Raw genomic sequence first — 20560 nt, 5'->3', positions numbered from 1 at the left:
GATGAATTTAGACAATGTTTTGAAAAATGGAATAAAAGACTAGACAAGTGTATTAGTGTAAGTGGAGAGTACTTTGAAGGGGATTGAAGGTTTGTGCTTAAAATTTGAATAAATAAGTTAAAAAAAATAAGTTCTGTTTCTTTTGGGTACCCCCTCGTATTAAATAAATATGTCAGATGTACCAGTGGTCTTCTCAAAAGGATCCTCAGATATTTGTTTAGAATACCATGAAGTTCACATGCCTATCTCAATTTTAATGCCTGTACTACGTAATTTCCCTGTGTCCCAAAATCTTAATTTTCCCAAGGGGTTTCCTGTTAACTGCCATTCTCAGAGAGTCGGAGTTACTTTACGACTGGCGGTTTAGCGCCATTAGTTTATCTTCAGTCTCACGGACAGAGTTTATTTTTTAGAACCGAACAAAGTCACTTTACAACTGACGGTCAGTCAGTCAGTAAGTCTTTGTGTCGAGCCCTATCTCCGGTTCATGACCAGATATTTATTACTGTTTGACAGTTACTGTCTGGATTTTGTGGGAGCCCTCTCTGACGAGAGGACGGGTCTGTCTTTTGTATATTCTGCTGGCCCTTGCCAGCGCAGACTTTCTCGGGTCCGAGTCCCTTGGGACTCGCGACCGTATTTTACTGTCTCAGATTTGAGACTCCCCTTTACTTCACCTCCTACGACTTGCAGGGTCACGGTATTCGATCCCACCTCCACACGGGGTTACAGCTGAACACCTTATATAATATTTCCTCTCAACACGGGCCACATAGAAAACACTGCTTCCAGCCGTTATTCTAGTTTTATCGCGGGCCGTTTCCTAGCGATATCTCGCTTGTTTATCGAGCATTTCTCCCGCAATGGACAATGTTTAAGAAGCCATGTCGTAGTATCTTATCTTCACATTATTCATTAAAACTATTTTCTTAGCCGAATATTTTGATTTGCAATGGTGAAAATAATAGGTGGATGTGTTTATTTCAGAATCAAGGCTACATTTCGCATTATTATCTCATGGCCGTGCCACAGCACTTAACACAACGTAGAGAGTAGTCACTTTGTACTGTATATTGTTTGAAATTATTTCATTCAAGGCATATTCACGCCTGTTTATTTGTAGCCGTGATTTCATCTGCGGTATTTCAGATTGTTGAACATACGAGTTTTAAAAGTGGATGAGATTATGGCTCAAAAAGGGCTGTTATGGCGATGATTATGACGATGATGATGGTGATTATGATTATGATGACGATGTTGATAAAAGTAAAGCTGTACTAGTAACAGGTCGTGGAGGCCCATAGGATTGTGAGCGGTCGAGCCTCCCACTTTCTTAGACAATCGGCTCGCAGATAAATACCCCAACAAAATTTTATCTCTCTAAGAATAGAGACTATTTCTTAAGACCAGCAAGAACTGTAGCTTTAGAATGAGCATAAAATATGTGTAAACGTACAAAATCGGTGTTTCCGACAGGAACAGGTCTGTAATGATATTCGAACCAGTTCTTTGTTCCCAAATCTATCTATACGTACATCTTTTTGTGACAAAATTTTATACTGTTGTAGGTACGTTTACCGATCCGGTGCTTCGAAACAGTTTGCATAACCACGTCCTTCTATTGTTGAATGAGTGTGTGTTGTTGGCGTTACCTAGCAACGACCTTTGTTTACAGAGTCACTGCTTAGCAACGGGTCTATATACCACAATACGTTACCGCGGCAAGGAATACATTCGCAACATTAGAAGAATTGTAGGAAGCTTCGTTTTCTATGCGATCCGTACCTTATCAAAGGAAAGAAAACGATTGGTTCTTCAAAGAACTCCTTTTCTGTATTGAGCGGAAAAAACGACAGGACCAACTTAATTAGTCTTTGATGAGTGTTAACATCGGCTGCAAGTACCGATAGGGCCAAAATAACTAGAATTTTATGAGTGTTAACCGCGACTCAGTTCCTCTGACTCCATGTTCCTATAAGGCCATGAAATTCTCAAACGCTACTATTTTCAGGAATAACAGCCTTCAATTTTTTAATGGGTTTCGTATACTCATTAATGAGTTTAAACTTGCACTCGACCCGAGGGTTGTGCCGAATTTCACTCCTAACGAGCAGTAGTTCTGCTTCTTATTTGGAAATTTCCGGGTTCGCAATTCACACGAAAGACACGACATTCAGGCTGCGTAACACAATGACCATGCCTTGCGACTTTGATGCCACGAGAGTGCTCTAAAATGTTTTCTTTCACATTCTTCTGCGCTTTTCGCTCCTAATCTTACAATTTGCAATTCATCTTTCGAAATTTTAGAACCTGTTCAGCTTGTAAAAGATCGTTAAATAACATGACAAATTTGCAGTTCTTAACTCGCGTGTTAGCGCTTCTGAATTGAATATGTACACAAAACCTTTGAATTCAAAAGTCATTACTAAATGCGTTTGCCTTGCTTCACGTTTTTATTTATATTTACCGATCGCCTTTTCTGTTTCTAAACTTAGAACTTGTATTTTTAGAGCAGCTAATTGTACCGGAATTACAGACGCAGCAAGCGATCGTTGAGCTACAAGAACTAACTCCATAGAGCCGAGTGTTTCTTGAGAAACCAGCATAGCTCAGTCACTCAAGAAATACCTAACACGTTACGGAAACCCAAGGTTCAATACTATGTTCAAAAGAGGCCGCCATTGGTTTCTACCCTGAGCCAGATGAATCCAGTGTACACCAACATCCTATTTCTCTAAGTAAAAGTAAAAAGTAAAGGTATCCTTGTAACAGGCTGTGGAGGCCCATAGGGTTATGAGATGTTGAGGTTCCCACATTTTATAGACAATCGGATCATACACATAGATAGCGGTAAGGTTCTATTTCTCTAAGACTAACTTCAATATTATTCTCTCATCTACGTATAGTCCTTCTTAGTGGTTCTTTCATTCTAGGTTTCCCATCAAAATTCTCTATATATTTCTCTTCTCTTCCATATGTGCTGGATCTGGGATAGCTCAGTGGGTATAGCCATAGGCCATGGGTTGTGGTACAAGATTTTTCTTTACTGCAAATCGTCAAGACTAGAACTGGGACCCACGCGGCCTCTCATTCAATGGGTATCAGCGGCTCTTTCCTCGGGTTAAAGAGGCCGGGTCATGAATCTGGCTACCCATCTCCATTTAGTGCCGAGGTTTAGAATTGTGACACTTTATCTCCTCTCCAGCAAACATCTTCATTTTACCCGTACGAGCTACATGACCTATCTCTTTCAAATTCTAACTACGGGTATATTTGGAGAGGAGTACATGTTGTGTAGCTCCTATTTTGCAGTTTTCTCCAACCTCCTATCACTTCATCTCTCTTCAGTTGGAATTTACTCCTCAACATCCTGTTCTCTAACACCCTCAGTTTATGTTCCTCCCTTAATGTCAGAGACAAAGTTTCACACCCATACAGAACCACAGGTAAAATTATAATTTTGCATATTCTAATTTTTATGTTTTTTAGACAGCAGACGAGAAGACAAAAGGTTCTGGACTGAATGGTAGCAAGCATTACCCAAGTTCAATCTCCTCTTAATTTCCTCCTGAATCACTTTTTTATTTCTTATTGTCGTTCCCAAGTATTTGAACTGTGCCACATTTTCAAAACATCTGTTTCCTGTCGTTGTGTCAAGATTTTGCCCTGCATTTTGGTGACGAGACAGCAACATATACTTAGTTTCCTCTGTGTTTACTTCTAGACCAACCTCCATACTTGCGTCAATTAAACTTTGTGTGCTTTTCTTTATTGTATTTATATTTATCACCCAGTAGATTCTCAACAGCTGATGTGTCCCATTTAATTTCAGTCCCACCTGGTTTTCCTGTACCTTCCTAATGGAATATTCTAAAGCAAAGTTGAAGAGGAGTGGCGATAAAGCATCTCCTTGTCTCCTTCAATGTTATGATATTAAATTGTATGCAACCTTTCCGTTGAGGCCTTAGTTGAAGAGACTGTATTCGCAAGGGATACCAGTTCCCTCCCCCATCCTGCAGTTGGATTCACTCATTGAATTTTCCGTTGTGAACGTAAGGTTCATTGAGATAAATATGAAGAGAGGACCGCATGAGCTATTTTATGGCTAATTTGGGTCAGCGGCCTTCTGGACATGATGACCCTTCTGAGTAGGATATAGTACATAAATATCAGCATTAAGCTGACACTTTACCCTCTGTAGAAGAGGTCTGTACTTTCCCCTTGCCTCATTGCTTGCCGGGCTCCCACAGTGACTGTTCTGCTATTCCATGAAACTCCAAGAAAATAATTTTTCCTAAGCTGAGAGAAAACTAGTAGCTGGAAAGACGTTATTCCTGTCATGGTTATTTTCGCTGAATGTCCTTGACCATAACTTTGATTATGTAGTCTTATAATGTTGCAAAATGCTTGGGAGGCTTATTATTATCAAGCTAACAGAAATTGTTCTGCATAAGATAAAATACGGCCGGTAACGGTAGCCGAGCGGTCTAAGGCATGCATTATCTTCGCTTACTCTGAAGCCTTAGATCTTTAAATGAAGTATTGTAATAGATATTAGAGCAATATTAAATTCAATCAGGGGTTTAAGAATGCAAAGAAATGAAGTAGTATTTTAATAATTATATATTTCGTTGTTCGTTTGACAGTAATTATTGATGAGCCGTTAAAATTAAGAAAGAGAACTCTGGTATGGAAGTAGATCATAAACACAACTATAAAATTTTTATGGAGTATTGTTTGTAAGTCACAGAACACAAATATGACAATTGTGCCAATCTTCTAGGTTGTCATCCGACAAAATTTGATTCAAACACAATTAGTCTAATAAGTGTTTCCACTAAAGAAAAGAGGAATAATCAAATTCAGTTCTTATTTATTTATGTGCCAAATTAAGAGCTCAAGGGGCAATTGCAAAGCGAGCACGAGTAAATAAAAAGAAACAGAACAAGCGAAAACAAAAATACAAAACAAAGCAACTTATATAATTCGAATAATTCAATTCAGTTCCCAGTTAAATGAAATGAAATTCTTATCTAAGTGCAAACTTAACAGTCCAAAGTCCAATTACAAAACTAATACGATTAAGAAGACACAACAAAAGCTTAAAAACAAAATGTAAACTAAGGCAGTTTATATAATAATTCAATTCTTTTTTTTTACGTGCAAACTTAACAGCACAGAGGCCAATTACAAAGTTAGCACGAAGAGATAAAAATACACAAAATAATTAAAAAACAATATAAAATATGATAGTCTACATTAATTATAAAGTAAGCATGAATAAAGATACAGAAACAAACGCACACAGACAAAGCCACAATATGACAACGAAGAAAAATTCTAGTTTCAAATAGAGCAGCATAGAACAACAACAATTGTACAATTCAATTCAATTCTTTATTATTTATGTGCCGAGTCAAAAGCCGCAAGGCCAATTACAGACAGAGCACAGTGTAGATACAATGATAATAATAATAATAAGGAGAAGAAGAAGAATAGCAATAATAATATTAATAACGAAATTAATAACAATAATAATAATAATAACTTAATTCCGTATAAAATATTGTGACGCGTTACCTTACGTCCATCACCCCGACAACCGCTACAATCAGAACGGACACTTCTACGACAACGAATACGTGGAAACTGGGGAGTTCCGCAGCGATAAATCGTAGCAACGAATTGTCGTTGAGGAACAACGGGTGAGACGAAACACGTTACCAGTGTATTCTATAAGGAGCGTTCCCGAAGCAACGGATTGCTGAACACGTGAGATCGAACCTTGGCGAGGGGTGTCCTATATTAAGTCCGCGTGCGGCTTATATAAAGGGCCCGGCCTCGAACGGTAGTTGAGTATTGAACGAGACAGTGGGATCCAGCCACGGCCAAGGACACTTGGGAAGTATTGAGTAATGGGCCAGAAGCCAAGTGATATTGCAAGTGATAATAATTGTAAAACGTGTGATTGTATAAGCGAAGCACGATAAAGAATCGCTGAATCCGAGACCCACGTGAAGTTATTTGTCGCGTGACACGTAACAATATGTTTCAACAACAGAGTTTTTGGTCCAAAGATGTCAACGTCCCTACAAACAAAATTAGCAGCAGAAGCGCATCTAGCAGAGGGGCAATTTTTACTAACAGAACAAACATTGAACATAGGAAAGTCTCGGATATATCGAACAGGGACCCGAGGGCCAACAATTTCCAAAGCAGAAGGGCAAAGTATAGAACCACGATAAACTTGAATAAGGAAGAGCGCATCAAGATGATATCTCCTCTTTTGCAAGGTGTGCAATTTCAAGTGTTCTAAAGCAAAATGGTAACAGTAATATACTTGAGGTAAAAAACGTTTAAAACAGCCGTAAATTTCTGCTGAATGCGTTCTAGTTTGTTTGCTTCAGTTGACGTAATGGAATTCCAGACTACTGAAGCGTATTCAACCTTGGATCTAACTAAAGTAAAGTATAATATGAACATGCATCCAAGGGTTGAATAGTTAAAGGTGATACTGCAAATTATACCTAGCATCTTAATACAGTGTGAAAAAATAAAATTAACATGATCATGAAAATGAAGTTTAGAATCAAGGTATATGCCCAGGTCTTTCACTGAATAAGTTCGAGTTATAGTGAAATAAAAAAGTTTGTACTCGTATATCAAATACTTAGTTTTCCTGGAGAACGTTACAGCTTTGGTTTTGTCAACGATGAGTTTCATAGCGTTCGCTGCACACCAGCTACGTATACAGTCAACGTCAGATTACAGAAGATTACAGTCTTCAGGAGAACTAATAGCACGGTAAATTTTAATGTCATCTTCAAAGAGTAGGTACCTGGAGTGCTTAATTGAATCACACAAGTCGTTTAGGTAGACATTGAAAAGCAGAGACCCAAGAACAGATCCCTGTGGAACACTGGACAATACTTCAAAGGGCGATGAAATAGTTTCACCAATACGGACCCGCGACTGTCTGTTGGTTAGGTAACTGCGTATCCAGTTTACATAATCACCAGAAAATCCAAGGACACTCAGTTTGTGAAGTAGCAAGGAGTGGGGAACGAGGCCGAAAGCAGAAGTTAAGTCAAAGTAAATGGCATCCACTTGACGTTGAGAGCCAACTAGGGGAGTAATAGAATCTAGATAAGTTACTAGATTGGTGGTGGTTGATTTATATTTTGTGAAACCATGCTGGCAGGGATTTAATTTCAACTTGATGTAGTGTGAAACGTGGTCATGGATAACATATTCAAATAATTTCGAAAAATTGTTAAGAATCGAAATAGATCTGTAGTTGTTGACTGAGGTACTATTTCCTTTCTTAAAGATAGGAACAACTGCCGCTTGCTTCTATAACGCAGGAAAACACTGCTGAGATAGACTAAGATTGAAAATAGGCTTCAGGACAGGTACGAGTATACCAGAACAACCCTTAATGACAAATTCAGGGATGTTATCACGACCGACAAATTTGAATGGTTTCAGACATGCAATATAATAATAATAATAATAATAATAATAATAATAATAATAACAATAATACCATGAGAAATCAAAATTATTATTAGTTGATGAAAGTAGAATATGAGTATCTGGAATGGTTATACTACTGTATTATGCGGCGAGAAAGGATTTTATACATACAATACATGTTGCGCAAATGTAGCGTTTAGTATGATGCAAGGACCATTATGACATATGATTAAGGAGAAAGTCTTAGGCTCCAAACGCGTCAACGTCCCTGCAAATAACACTAGCAGCTGATGCGTATCTATCAGGGAGACAAATTTGTATGAGGAGCAGCCACTGAACGAACCAAAGTCTCTGATGTACCGAGCGGGAACTCGAAAACAAACAATTTCCTAAACAGAAGGACAGAATTTAGAAGAAAGGTGTATAGAGGCAATGCCTCCAAACAAAACAACAACAAAAACTCCGTTGTTTCAGTCCGCAAGCGAACTATACCGAAAGAACAACTGCCGCTTGTCGACGAAGATGCCTCCTCATACATAAACTGGGCAACTTTAAATTCTCCGAAGAAACAGAATAACAGTAATTGACTTGAGGAAAAAAACTATTAAAACAGAAGGCCACAAACCTCTGCTGGATACATTCCAGCTTGTTAGCATAAGTTGACGTAATTTAATTCCAGGTAGACGACACGTATGTTGCATACATTCAAGAGATGAGAAGGTGGAGGTAATGCTACGAACTGGACCCAACAACTTGATACAGTGAGAAAAGCTATGGTTGGCGTGGTTAAGAAAATAAAGTTTAGAATTGGTAAATATTCCCAGGTCTTAGATAGAATCGGTCCGGGTTATGGGGGATTGAAAAAAATCGTATGTCAATAAAGTTGATCTTCTGGAAAAGGATGTACGAATAACTTACGTTTTACTAGTGTTGAGTTTCACAGTGTTAGTTGTACACCAACCTTGTGTGGAGTTAATATCTGTCTACAGCAGACTGCAGTTTTCAGGACATTTAATAGCTCGGTAGATTTTTATATCGTCAGCAAAAGTAGACACAGTGGTAAATCCAATCACATATCATTAATAAGCACATTGAAGAGCAGGGGTCTCAGAACAGATCCCTGAGGAACATAGGAGAGAACTTCAAAACGTGAAGACAGAATATTAGAAACACGAACCTGAGATTTCCGGTTGCATAAGTAACTGTGAAAATCCATGAACAATAAGCTTGTGAAAAGGCAGAGAATGCGGGACAAGTTGAAATGCATTGCTTACATCGAAATAAATTATATTACTTTGCCTCTGTGAGCTGAGTAACGAAATAAAATCGATTTTTTTTTTCTTGGCACTGCAGCCCCAGGCCCTAGGCCTACCTCCTTGAACTTCTCCGTTCACTTCGGTTTTTCTAGATCTTAGACATACGGTAGGACTCCCTGGGCGGGTGATCAGCTCGTGGCAAGGCCTCTACCTGTACGCAAACACAGAAAAAACGCACACAAACTTCCATTCGATGAGTGGGATTCGAACCCACGATCCCGGCTTTCGAGCGAGCGATAACAGTGCACACCTTAGACCGCTCGGCTACCGTGACCGGCATAAAATTGCCTTAAGTTACCAATTTGGTGATGGCAGATTTAGATCTTGAAAAGCCGTGCTGAAAACGGATGATTTTAAACTTCAGTTAATATGAAACGTGATCATGAGCAATAAATTGAAATGTGGAAAAATTAACAGAAATCAAGATTATCATTAAGAAAGAGAAAAGAGAAAGAGAAAGAGAAAGAGAAAAGTAATGAATACAATTACTATTTTAATGCCTGGAGGGACATGGCTAATATAAAATGTCAAGCAAGAAAACTTGAGCCAACTTTGCTCTGGTTTTGTTGGTTTCATGCGCATTTCCTGCTAATATTACCCTTCGGCCCAAGGTTTCGATCAGACCTGTGTAATGAAAAGAAAAGGTCAGTTGCTAGATTCTCGCGAGATCCGCTGGATTGCTATAGAAGTCCATACTGTAAGTCGCGATTGCCGTCACCACTGAATTCAAATTTTCGTGCAACAGATGTAGTTTTCTGCCGCCCATTATAAGTCTTCTGCGCAATTTACGGAAACAGCGACAAATTGAAAGCAGCTTATCCTATTATTCTGCAACGAGGAAATATGGAGGCAATTAACCACGGCCTGTCCACGTGTACTGTGCAAATTGAAAACATCTTCGCGATTTTGAGCCACTCACTGCTACCGTTGGTCTTTATACACTGAAGCTTAATGTGTTCGTAAGTGAAAAGTAGAATAGTCAAGGTCGACCAGTTCTACCTACCACTTGTCTCCTCCTCTCTTCATTGGAAGGCAGTAACTCCCACGCATGTTTAATGACCGGAAATGAATCCCATGATTACTCAATTTACTCCTTCATCCTAATCAATTGCCTTTCATTAAAAAATGTCAAGCTAGGTGTTGCTGTATTACATTAAACTGTATAGGAAAATTTTCGCAAGTGCTTTACAGGGAATTGTATAGTCTAGGTACGAGTAAACACTTTAGTATATATTTTTTTTTCCTTGGCACTACAGCCCCAGTGGGCCTAAGCCTACCTCATGTACTTCTCCGTTCAGCTCGTCGCAGGGCCTCAACCTGTACACAAACACAGAAAAACGCACACAAACATCCATGCCCTGAGTGGGATTCGAACCCTCGATCCCGGCTTCCGAGCGAGCGAAGACAGTGCATGCCTTAGACCGCTCGGCTACCGTGACCGGCCTTTAGTATATAGTGCATACTAATTTCATTAAGTCCGAGAGATGAAATGCGCACGCGCAAAGACGGGCGTGACGATAATATACTTCAACACAGATTAACTGTCTTCGCGCATAAAGAGGTTTCTTCCTGGCGTCTCCCTAACGCTGCATTTATCTACGTGCAATACAGTGGAGCCGGGTCCTTCACTCCGCACAGTGACTTGACCGGTATACGGGGTTCGATTCCCGGCTGGAAGTTTCCAGAACGGTTCTAGGGCCTGCCAGCTGTCTGTCCATTGGATAAACTGGACCGGAGCGTAAAACTGACCATTCAGACCCATCCCATGCCGACGGTTGCGAAACATTGGTACTTCAGGGCTACCTCCACACGAAGGCCCCATCGTGGGCTCTACTATAGATTCTTTGCCGTTCTACATACAACACGTGAGGTGGGATAGCTCGGTCGGTATAGCGACGGAATGCAGGCTGGAAGGCCGGGATTCGATTCCAAGCAAGGGAAAGGGATTTTTCTTTAATCCACAGCGTCCAGACCAGCTCTACGACCCACCCAACCTCCTATCCAATGTGTATGTGGAGGGGGGGGGGCATCAGAGGAGTGAAGCTGACCACTCACCTCCATCTAGCACATATATTTTCTTGGCGTGGCACATGAGCACATGGACGATTTTACCTTTACATACAACACAATGTTTATGACACTTCTGACTTCTATGTGTTGAAGTTTAATTAGAGCTCTCTTAATTTATGCGCAATTGAGAAATGGAATACCTCTTCTGTAAATCGTAAAATTAAGCCTGTGTGCGTATTTGTTAGGTAATACAGACTGCTTTCTCCGTCAAACAAAATATCAGTAATACTTCATATTTTACTAAAGCAGAAATTTAAAATGATTTCTTATGAAAATTTCAGTTTATCATACCATAACCATATTAGGTCAAAATTGGAGTAATTATTTAATAACATGAATAGTTCGTGTTACATACGATGAGCCTATTCACTGAAATTATATGAACGGTGTCTATAAATTTACTCGTATATTTACACGTTGATCACCACATGGAAGCATTTCAAAAATAATTTTTATAGTCTCATGACACAAGGATTTGTATTACGTACACTTCACATTTTAACGGCGTTGTTTGTAAGTCACAGGTATATATCATGAAATTATACTATGATTAATTAATTTGAAATAATATCGAATTAAGTATCTGTGGGGTTTGATCTGAGGTACAGTTCCCCTATTTTCTTGGAGGAACTGCGTAAAAACATAACGGGTAACTCCATTCAGAATGTGCTGCCCCAGATTATAAGCCGAGCCTTCATAAATACGGAGTAGGAATGCTAGCCGCTCAACAGCTAAGTTTGGTTTACAGATAATTTTATGTATGGACATAGATATAGGCACACATAGACTTAAACATAGACAGACATAGACATAAATATATTTTCACGTATAAGGGATTTCGTGATAACTAATTGTGGTTTCTAGACTTGATGACTGGATTTACTGGATGTCTCTACTACAATTACACTTGATTATAACAGCTCACGTATCGAACTCCTTCTGGATAACGAATCTCACACTGCTGTCCGAATTACGGACTGCTCCCTACTCTATTAAATTCTGGATCTCTGTATCTCGGACTGAACTAACTTCATGCGGACCAAATATAGATCACTAAGTAGAACAGCTGATTGTTCTCTTATCCTCTGTTTCATCCGTTGCTACGAAAATGTGTGACAATCTCCAGGCAACGCTTTGATTTATGCCAGCGGGAACCTGTTTTAGCTAGCCGTTGTAACGGGAACCTAGTGTTCACTTAGTCGTTGCTCAGCCACGGATGTCTTGCTCTGGCTCCACTATTCCGGTTTTCAAGCATCATGTCGCAATATATAGACAGTTCTATCCAGCATTCCGTAGATACAGAAAATTCTGTTTACTCGTGTTTATTTAAAGACGCTGCCAGTAATTCAGGCTGCATAGCATAGCGTCGAATGATTGAATGATTACTTACTTACTCATGGAGCTGAGTCCTTCTTGACTCTTCTCCAAGTATAATTAGAATTATCAAGTCAAGTAGTATGAGGTGGGCAGGGCACGTAGCACGAATGGGGGAGAAGAGGACTGCATATAGGCTATTAGTGGGAAAGCCAGAAATAAAGAGACCACTGGGAAGACCAAGGCGTAGGTGGATGTGCAATATTAAAATGGATCGTAGAGAGATAGGATTGGATTGATCTAGATCGGGATAGGGACCAGTGGAAGGCTCTTGTGAACATGGTATTGAAACTTCGGGTTCCATAAGGTGATTGCATGGTAGTGAGCAATTAACTGGAAGGGATGAGCAATAAGGCTGCCTCCCCAAATGTAAGGCAGTATACCGGCATTTTCTTGAAGGGATTGAGGAGAACAAAACAAAATCTTGTCAGAATGATCGGTGCTTGGGCCGAAATTCGAAAGAGACACCTCCTGAAAACAGACGAGAATTATTACCGCTTGAGTCAAAAGGTTCTGCTCGTCCTATAAGCGCATTATCCGTGTAGATTGAACTGCCTCTACTGTTCATTCTGTGTACGATCCAAACGTTCTAATTCAAGCGGTAACGACCAGTTTGCAAGCCGGATGGGCATGTGCGAATTTGTAGGTCTGCTGACTGAGGGTTAGAAAATACCGCTCTACTGATTGGCTGCTTCCTGCCTGTATCTGAGAGACACTGACAACAGCCACACCGACGACACTGATTTATCGATAACGGACAGTAAGTGGGATAACTCGTGGACACAGAGTCGCTTTTCGAGAGACAGGAATATAGATTTCACATGCAGATAAAATATATGGACGTTATCTTTAAGTAACACAAGTAAGATGGATGTTAAAATTGTGTTTCCAGTTCGTTAAATGGTGTCAGTAAGAAGGCCCTTGCTTCCGATTATGAAATAACCACTCGGTCAGTGTTTTCACACGCCAATGAACCTAGCATGGTTATGAAGAGCATTCTGTTCTAACGTATACCGTTGCGTTATGTTTCTTCGAAATTAGTTGTAACCGTAGATAAGCCTAGAAAACGTTTTAACTCGATTAACTTAGTTTAGTGACCTGACTACGGCCGGACAACCGAAGAATCGGGATTCGGTTCACGTCAGGTGTAGAAAAGTTATACCTAATCCACAGCGTTCACACCAAATCTCAGGCCCACCCAGCCTTCTGTCTGATAGATAACGGGGACTCTTTCACCGACGGTAAATCTGCCGCAGCATGAAGCTCACCTCCATATACTGGCCAAGATTATGAATGTATGGAGTTATACATCCACTCTCCCATACGTCCTCCTGTCGTGGTGCTTAATTAAGCACATCGACAGATTTATAAGTTATCCCTAAGTGTAGAAGATAGAGACTTTGTTCTAAATACGCGTTAGTGGATGAAAGCGTAGTTGTGCGGGTATTTAGGGCCCAATTCATGCAGTTTGCTTTACGTGCAGGGAAAAATGTTCCTATAGAAATTTATGCAAAGCGTCACTACGAAAAGCGCAGGAAGAGAGAGCCTAATGAAGAAGTGCTACCCGTCTGTCAGACCGTCCCCATGTTCACTTCCCATATAACTTAGCAGACTAAGATTTAATTTGATTTAGATCTGTAGTACAGGCTGCCTAACTGATTTCGTTCCGGTCCATGCAGTTCCAGCTATAAACATTATTTATATATAGCCTAAACCGCACTGCTCAAAACAGCTAACCCACCACAAACATATGAATGGCTTTCGGGTCGACTCAGCCTCTAACAGAAATGAGTACCAGGAACATTCTTGGGGGTAAAGGGCGGCCGGTGCGTAAGGCTGACAATCTTACAGCCATATATGAGCCGATTGCCTAGAAAATGTGGGAACCTTAACATCTCACAACCTTATGGGCCTCCACGGCCTGTAGCAGGGATAACTTTACTTTATTTTTACAATTTATAAAAGTAAGATATTAGATATTATTTGAAACACCTTTCGCTGTGGTTTATTTTTAACGAAATACATGTAAATAATTACTCCTCTGCAGTTTTTTATTCTGTTTATTAGCGTCATTAAGAATAGAATATAATGCAAGGTGTTACAGTTGCTATGTACTTACAGGTTTCGCCGTGAGTTGGAGCGGATCTGCTAAAACTTAATATAAAGCCAGAAAATGATATAAAATACAGTTGGCGCATTTAAGAATTCTGTATACGTTAATAAAATAACCAAGTTTCAAATAAGTGATATTTTATATAGGATGGAGGAACGCAGTAGCGTAGTTGCTTGAGGCACTGTGCTACAAGCCGGAAGGTCACGCGTTCGATTCCCGATGATTCAATTGACCTAATCATTCCAGCCGCACTATGGTCCTCGGTTTTAACCAGGAATACTCCGGGAGTCAAAGGCTGCCGGCGGGTAATGCTGACAGCCTCACGTCTCTCTGTGAGCCGATTGTCTAGAAAATGTCTACGTCTTACATCCGTATGTACCTCCATGGCCTGTTACAGGGATATCCTTCAATATTTTAGGTATAGATAGCGATTTTACAGATTGCAGTCTTATAGGCTGTGACAACGCATAGTTTTGTAAGTGGATAGCGAAATTTCAGAGGAACATTCTGCCTACATAAGGAGGGCTAATATTTGTATCGTGAGCAATCACTTGGTTGTTTTGTTGCTAGCAAAGTGATCGCTCGTTACCGCGCAACAGAAGGGGGCGCCTAATTTGAAAGACCAACAACACCTCTCGTCGAAGAGGAGGCCCCCGTCTTCATAACACGCATAAGTTTTGAAATCGAATGAAAATATGCTGGTGGGTTCCAACTTGGCCTGATAGCACGAAAGACTGTTCTGGTGGGGGCCAACAGCACACTACTGTTCTTCCTTACCCCGCTCTCACTCCGTAATCACTCAGAACCACGGGAGTGAAAGGAGAAGCCCACTCAGGACCGTAACACTGTAAACAAGGGCAGAATGTTACTCCGAGACGTCGGTATCCGTTTATGATGTTGTACGGGGTCACAGCCCAGGACGCCACAATCAGATGTGTATCGTTTTGTTGCTTTTAGTTTCTTCGGTTTCTCAGTATCGAGAATGGAACAAAAGTTTCTTGAAACAATCCTCTCGGTTGGAAATGAATGAACGAATCCCTCCGTATCTAAGGAGTCAATCAACAGAAGAAAAACAATCAACAGAAAAAAAAGGGAAATTTTACCTTTCGACTATAAAATAAATTGGATCTCTCTTACAACCCCCATATTATGCGCGTGGAGGAAATGTTCAGATATGCCCATATTGAACTAATGTCTCAGTATTATATAACACAGATCGCTATCTGTGTCCATACATTGTGAATAATGTTACTCCAGTTCTATCGCTGCTTATAGAAACTGAATTGTATCAGCAAATTTTTATTTGAGTTCCTGGTATCGAATTATATTAAAATTGTTTCAACAGGAGTATATTTTACCCAAATAATAGAGGACATGTAATTAATAAACATTGTTTTTCGAGATGTGCCTAAAGAACGCTTGTTGCTAAATCTAATTTCCAGCTTGTAATTAGTCACATGAGAGTCAATAAACGATTTCTTCTGCTAAATTAGAGTTACAATAAAAATACTGTCTTTTTGGTTCAGAGGGAAATGAAAATATCTCTATACAGTGACCGCGAGGTCTAACGCATTTACCGTCTTCCATTGCTCGAACACTGGGTTTGGATGTTCTGAATGCGCTATTGGTATGAATATACTCGTATGTACACATCTCATCTGTGTCTGTGATGCACTGTGCAGGATAGACCGATCCCGCGTCCAAATTACCCTGTCAAATATATAAAATAATAATAATTTCAGGAGCAATGAAGAGGTTAGTAAATTTTGTTTCTCTCAGTTGTCAAATGGTCACATTTTCTCGTCACTCCATTCTTTTTTTTTTTACACGTATGGGGAAGGGTAGGGATTCTTCTGCCTCTATTGCCTTATCCATGCTTTGGCCTCTATGAATCTGCAGATTCTTTAAGCCCTTGAGACAACAGATGGAGAGAAGATCGGAAAATCGCAAGGCTCCTAGCAACAAAGGACAACACAAAGGAATACAAATATCCATTTCCTTACCGGGATTCGAATCCGAGATAGAAATGTTTGAACATCTGCACCCAGCCATCAGGATCAGAATTTTATATTTGAGCTTAAGGATAATAGGCCAGAAGTGGCCGCAGTACAAGGGACTTAGTCCCACCCCACTAGCAATAAAAAAAAGTATAAGGACTCAAACTGGCTGCAAACGCGAATTTGTAAATTTCAGACAATTAACCTTACTTCACGGTATGATGCATCCACTGACCTTCAGCATTACCATACAGGAACTCTATTGAAGAGAGCCGAAGAGAGGAGCTTCACACACTCGTTGAGATTGATGGTAGAACTGTGTTGACAGGGGGAAAGGGGGATTACTTCACATCTGCAGTACTGGAGGCTGGTGTTTCTACCTGTTGGTTTCTTAGTCAAAGAAGGAATTAAATGTTCCTTGAAATATAACGAAAGGAAATCTTTTCAACCATTCTCCTGATAGGATGAACGATTTTGATGGCCACAAAACATTAATTAGTTTATGCTGGATTTTGATTTCGAAGACCTGGCTTAGGTTATTAATCTGACAACCACGAAATCACCATTTTTCAACAATACGAGCCCAAGTAGATTCTAGAGGCTTCTGACGATGGTGGATGACACACAGAATTACTAGGTTTTTTAAATTTTTCTATCGTCCGGAATTCTAGGTAATAGAGAACACGAATTTTCGGAAATTGGATCTGTTTCCGTGTTCAGGTGATGGGGCCAGACACCTACTCAGTTGGTCACCCTAGAAAGAGCTAATCTCAATCACTGTCCCCTATTACCTAGAATTCCGGAAGATGGAAAAAGTCCAAAAACCTAGTACTGTGCCAAACAAGCCTAGTTAAACCGATTCTTTTGTCTGCATTCTACATCAAAATCTACCAAATGCATTTATTTAATTTCCATGTTCGTTCCTCTATGGTTGCCTGTATGTGGCAAATCAAGAACTGCAAACAGATTTCATGAAAATTGAAATTTGTTGTCAAACATATTCCAATTTTGGTCATCATCGGACAAGAACACCTAAATTACTTTATCGAGAGTAACTCGCTAAGTATTTATCACAGTAAAATTTTTGAAGAAATTGTAGAGAAAAATTAAAGAAACATACATTCTCATCCAGTAAACTTCGGCCGTATGTTTTACGGGTATCCAGATAATTAAACGGAAAGGAGTGAAAGTGTGAGAATTGCTTCACTGTTCCTACGTTTCCTAGCTTCTTCCCGTTATTGATGTTCATTTATCCTTCAAATACTACTTGTAAGAAGATTAATACAGAGTTACGAGAGTTATGTTATTTCTTATTGTTTATGAAGAACGGGTTAGCTCATTCAGTATATCGATTACACCAAGGGCTGAAGGATCGGGGGTTCGATTTCTGGCAGAAATTTTCTCTAACGTCAAGGTCGAGTCATTATCATTGCTTCATATTCGGGAGATTCAGGATTTAAATCTGGGCTCGAACACAGAATTCCGACTGAGATTTCCCGTGGATTTTCTCGGCCCATCCCTTACATAAATACCTGGATAGTAGGCATACCTTAAATTACGCCAAGTCCTTTCCCTCCGACGCTCTTTCGAATTCGTTTTTACTAATCATCCCATCATTTTTGACTACATAAATCGGGCAATTGGTAGCGTCGTTAAACACTTCCAAAAATATAATTCCAAAAATGGGAAGCAGTTCTTCGTCTGGGAATCAGGTCACTGTAAGGTATCTAAACCCGCAAGATAAAACGGGACAATAAATATAACAGAGGATGGAAGTAGAAGTTTGAATGGGCTCCGAACGCGAGACCCTCCGCCCTTAGGCACTGCTCTGCGTTGCTCTGTGTCAGTGTCGCTCAGGTTTGGCTACAGACTCGCGACTTATGCTGTGCTTAGGCCTAATTTAATTTTCTCTATTTTATATAATTTTTCTTATGTGTAGCATGAAAGAAAGTTTTCCTTAACACATTCCGTATCTGTCTAGCAATCTACCCCGTTTCTGAAATCTCTTCTCATGTTTCAATAGACCGATGCGTTCTACTAGTCGAACCACAAGAGTTAATAAGCAGGTTCTGTGACTGGCATGCAATAATATGACGTAGGCACGCCATGTGGGTCTGAGTTGAAATGCTTCTGTAGTCATACTAAAATGCATTTAAGAAAAGTATCCTCCAACCAACGTCTAAGTCTTACTGGTGGTCTCTTTCCATTTTGTTTCCCCACCAAAATCCACTGTGCATTCCTCTTAGCCCCATTAGTGCTACATGACCTGCCATTCTCATCCTTTTTGACTTCATCATTATAATTATGCATAGTAAAGTAAGTAAAGCTATCCCTGTAAGAGGTCGTGAAGGCCCATAGGGTTGTGAGACGTTGGGGGTCGCACATTATGTAGACAAAAGGCTCAAAGATGGCGGTAAGATTGTCAGCCTTACGCGCCAGCCGCGCTTTACTCCCCAGAAAAATTATTCAATTAATTCCTGGTACTCATTTCTGTTAGAGGCTGAGTCGACCCCAGGGCCATAGTGCGGCTGGAAAGATTAGGTAAATTGAAGAAATCCAGTGACCTCATCGGGACTTGAACCCGCCACAATCCGACTTGTAGCATAGTGCCTCAACCAACTACGCTACGGCGTGCCCCTATATTTATGCATAGAGAAGAGAATACGTTATGAAGTTTCTAATTAGTCACGCTTCTCCAATCTCCTATCTAAATATCCACATCAAAACCCTGTTCTCAAATATTCTCAGTCGATGTTCTTACCTTAATGTCAGAAACCTAGGTTCACACCCATATAAAACTATAGGCAAAATTTAGTTCTGTAAATTTCAGTTTTTGCGTTTTTAGAAAACAAACGAGAAGACAGAAGCTTCTGAGTTAATGGTAATAGGAACTACCCGAGATTGATCTGATCTTATTCTCCTTCTGAAACTAATTTAAATCTGTTACTGTTGTTCCCAAACATCTGAATTTTGCCACATTTTCAAAGGAATTTTAGGTGTCTTTATGTCCCCGCATACTTCTATTAACGAGGTTGATCTAGAGTCCAGAATCCTGTTTGTTGCGAGCTGATTCCGGCAAAAGTTATCCTTTGTTAGATGAAATAAAAGTACAACGCATAATGGAATTATTTAGCGAAATTTGGAATTACAAGGGTTTGATGTAATGAAGGAGGTTGTGATTCATGCATTGGCATGCTTAGGACATGAACACTTTGCTATTCAGGAACAAATTATGAACATTGCGTCTTTGTTAAGGAAATATCAGGAAACAGTACATCTTTAATTGATCCTACATATTGCATTAATAAAGCAATTTTATTCTCGGGAAGTAGTGATGTTGAGTATATCAGTAAAGAAGCGCTTGACCGTCTTGACGGACAGACTTTACTGAACCACACATTCCAGATTTTTAACTTCCTTTACATATTTTCTTACACTATAGGCCTTTTATTGTAGCTTGTTCCTGTTGAAGGGGGGAGGGGATACCTGTCTTATATCTCTGGAGTGGATGCGTTGTTGACCAAACAATTCAGTTATTAACACGTTGAGCTCCTATCATGAAAACTGTCTAATTTTTTCAATTTAGTTGGTAGCGGAATGACTAGGTAAAGTAACAAATCGCCGGTCACGGTAGCCGAGCGGTCTAAGGCATGTACTGTCTTCGCTCGCTTGGAAACCGGGATCATGGGCTCGAATCCCACTCAGGGCATGAATGTTTAGCTTGTATGTGTGCGTTTTTCTGTGTATGTGTACAGGTAGAGGCTTTGCGACGAGCTGATCACCCGCCCAAGGAGTCCTACCGAATGTGTAAGATCTAGAAAAACCGAAGTGAACGGAGATGTTCATGGAGGTACGCCTAGGCCCACTGGGGCTGTAATGCCAAGAGAAAAAAAAGAAACATAAAATTGTCCGTGTGCTTAATTAATTAAGCACCACGCACTGACGAAGTATGGGGGTGGAGGTACAGCTCCACCATTCCTGACCTCAGCATTAGATGGAGGTGTCCGGTCGGCTTCACTCCCCGACCACTTTACTGCCTGGGAAGTACTTTTCAGGCAGGAAGATGTGTGAAACCAGGGCCGATCTAGACAGTAGATATGTGATTTCATAAATACAACAATGTCATAAAATTTATAGCTTGAAGTCCTTGAGACGAATAAACACAGTAAAATTATTTCGGGCCATCAGTCACGTCATTGTAAAGTCAATCAGTT

General features: G+C 40.1%; 1 protein-coding gene across 1 annotated transcript in view; it reads left to right on the top strand.

Annotated features, from left to right (window-relative positions):
• The window catches only part of LOC111870153 (bumetanide-sensitive sodium-(potassium)-chloride cotransporter), a 92878-nt gene that overhangs the window by 11607 nt on the left and 60711 nt on the right, over positions 1-20560 (top strand). The window lies entirely within an intron of this gene.

This window comes from Cryptotermes secundus, unplaced genomic scaffold (genome assembly GCF_002891405.2).
Source record: "Cryptotermes secundus unplaced genomic scaffold, Csec_1.0 scaffold634, whole genome shotgun sequence".
Lineage (NCBI taxonomy): Eukaryota > Metazoa > Arthropoda > Insecta > Blattodea > Kalotermitidae > Cryptotermes > Cryptotermes secundus.
The sequence above is the reverse complement of the archived record's forward strand: the minus strand, read 5'-3'. Positions and strand labels throughout refer to the sequence as shown.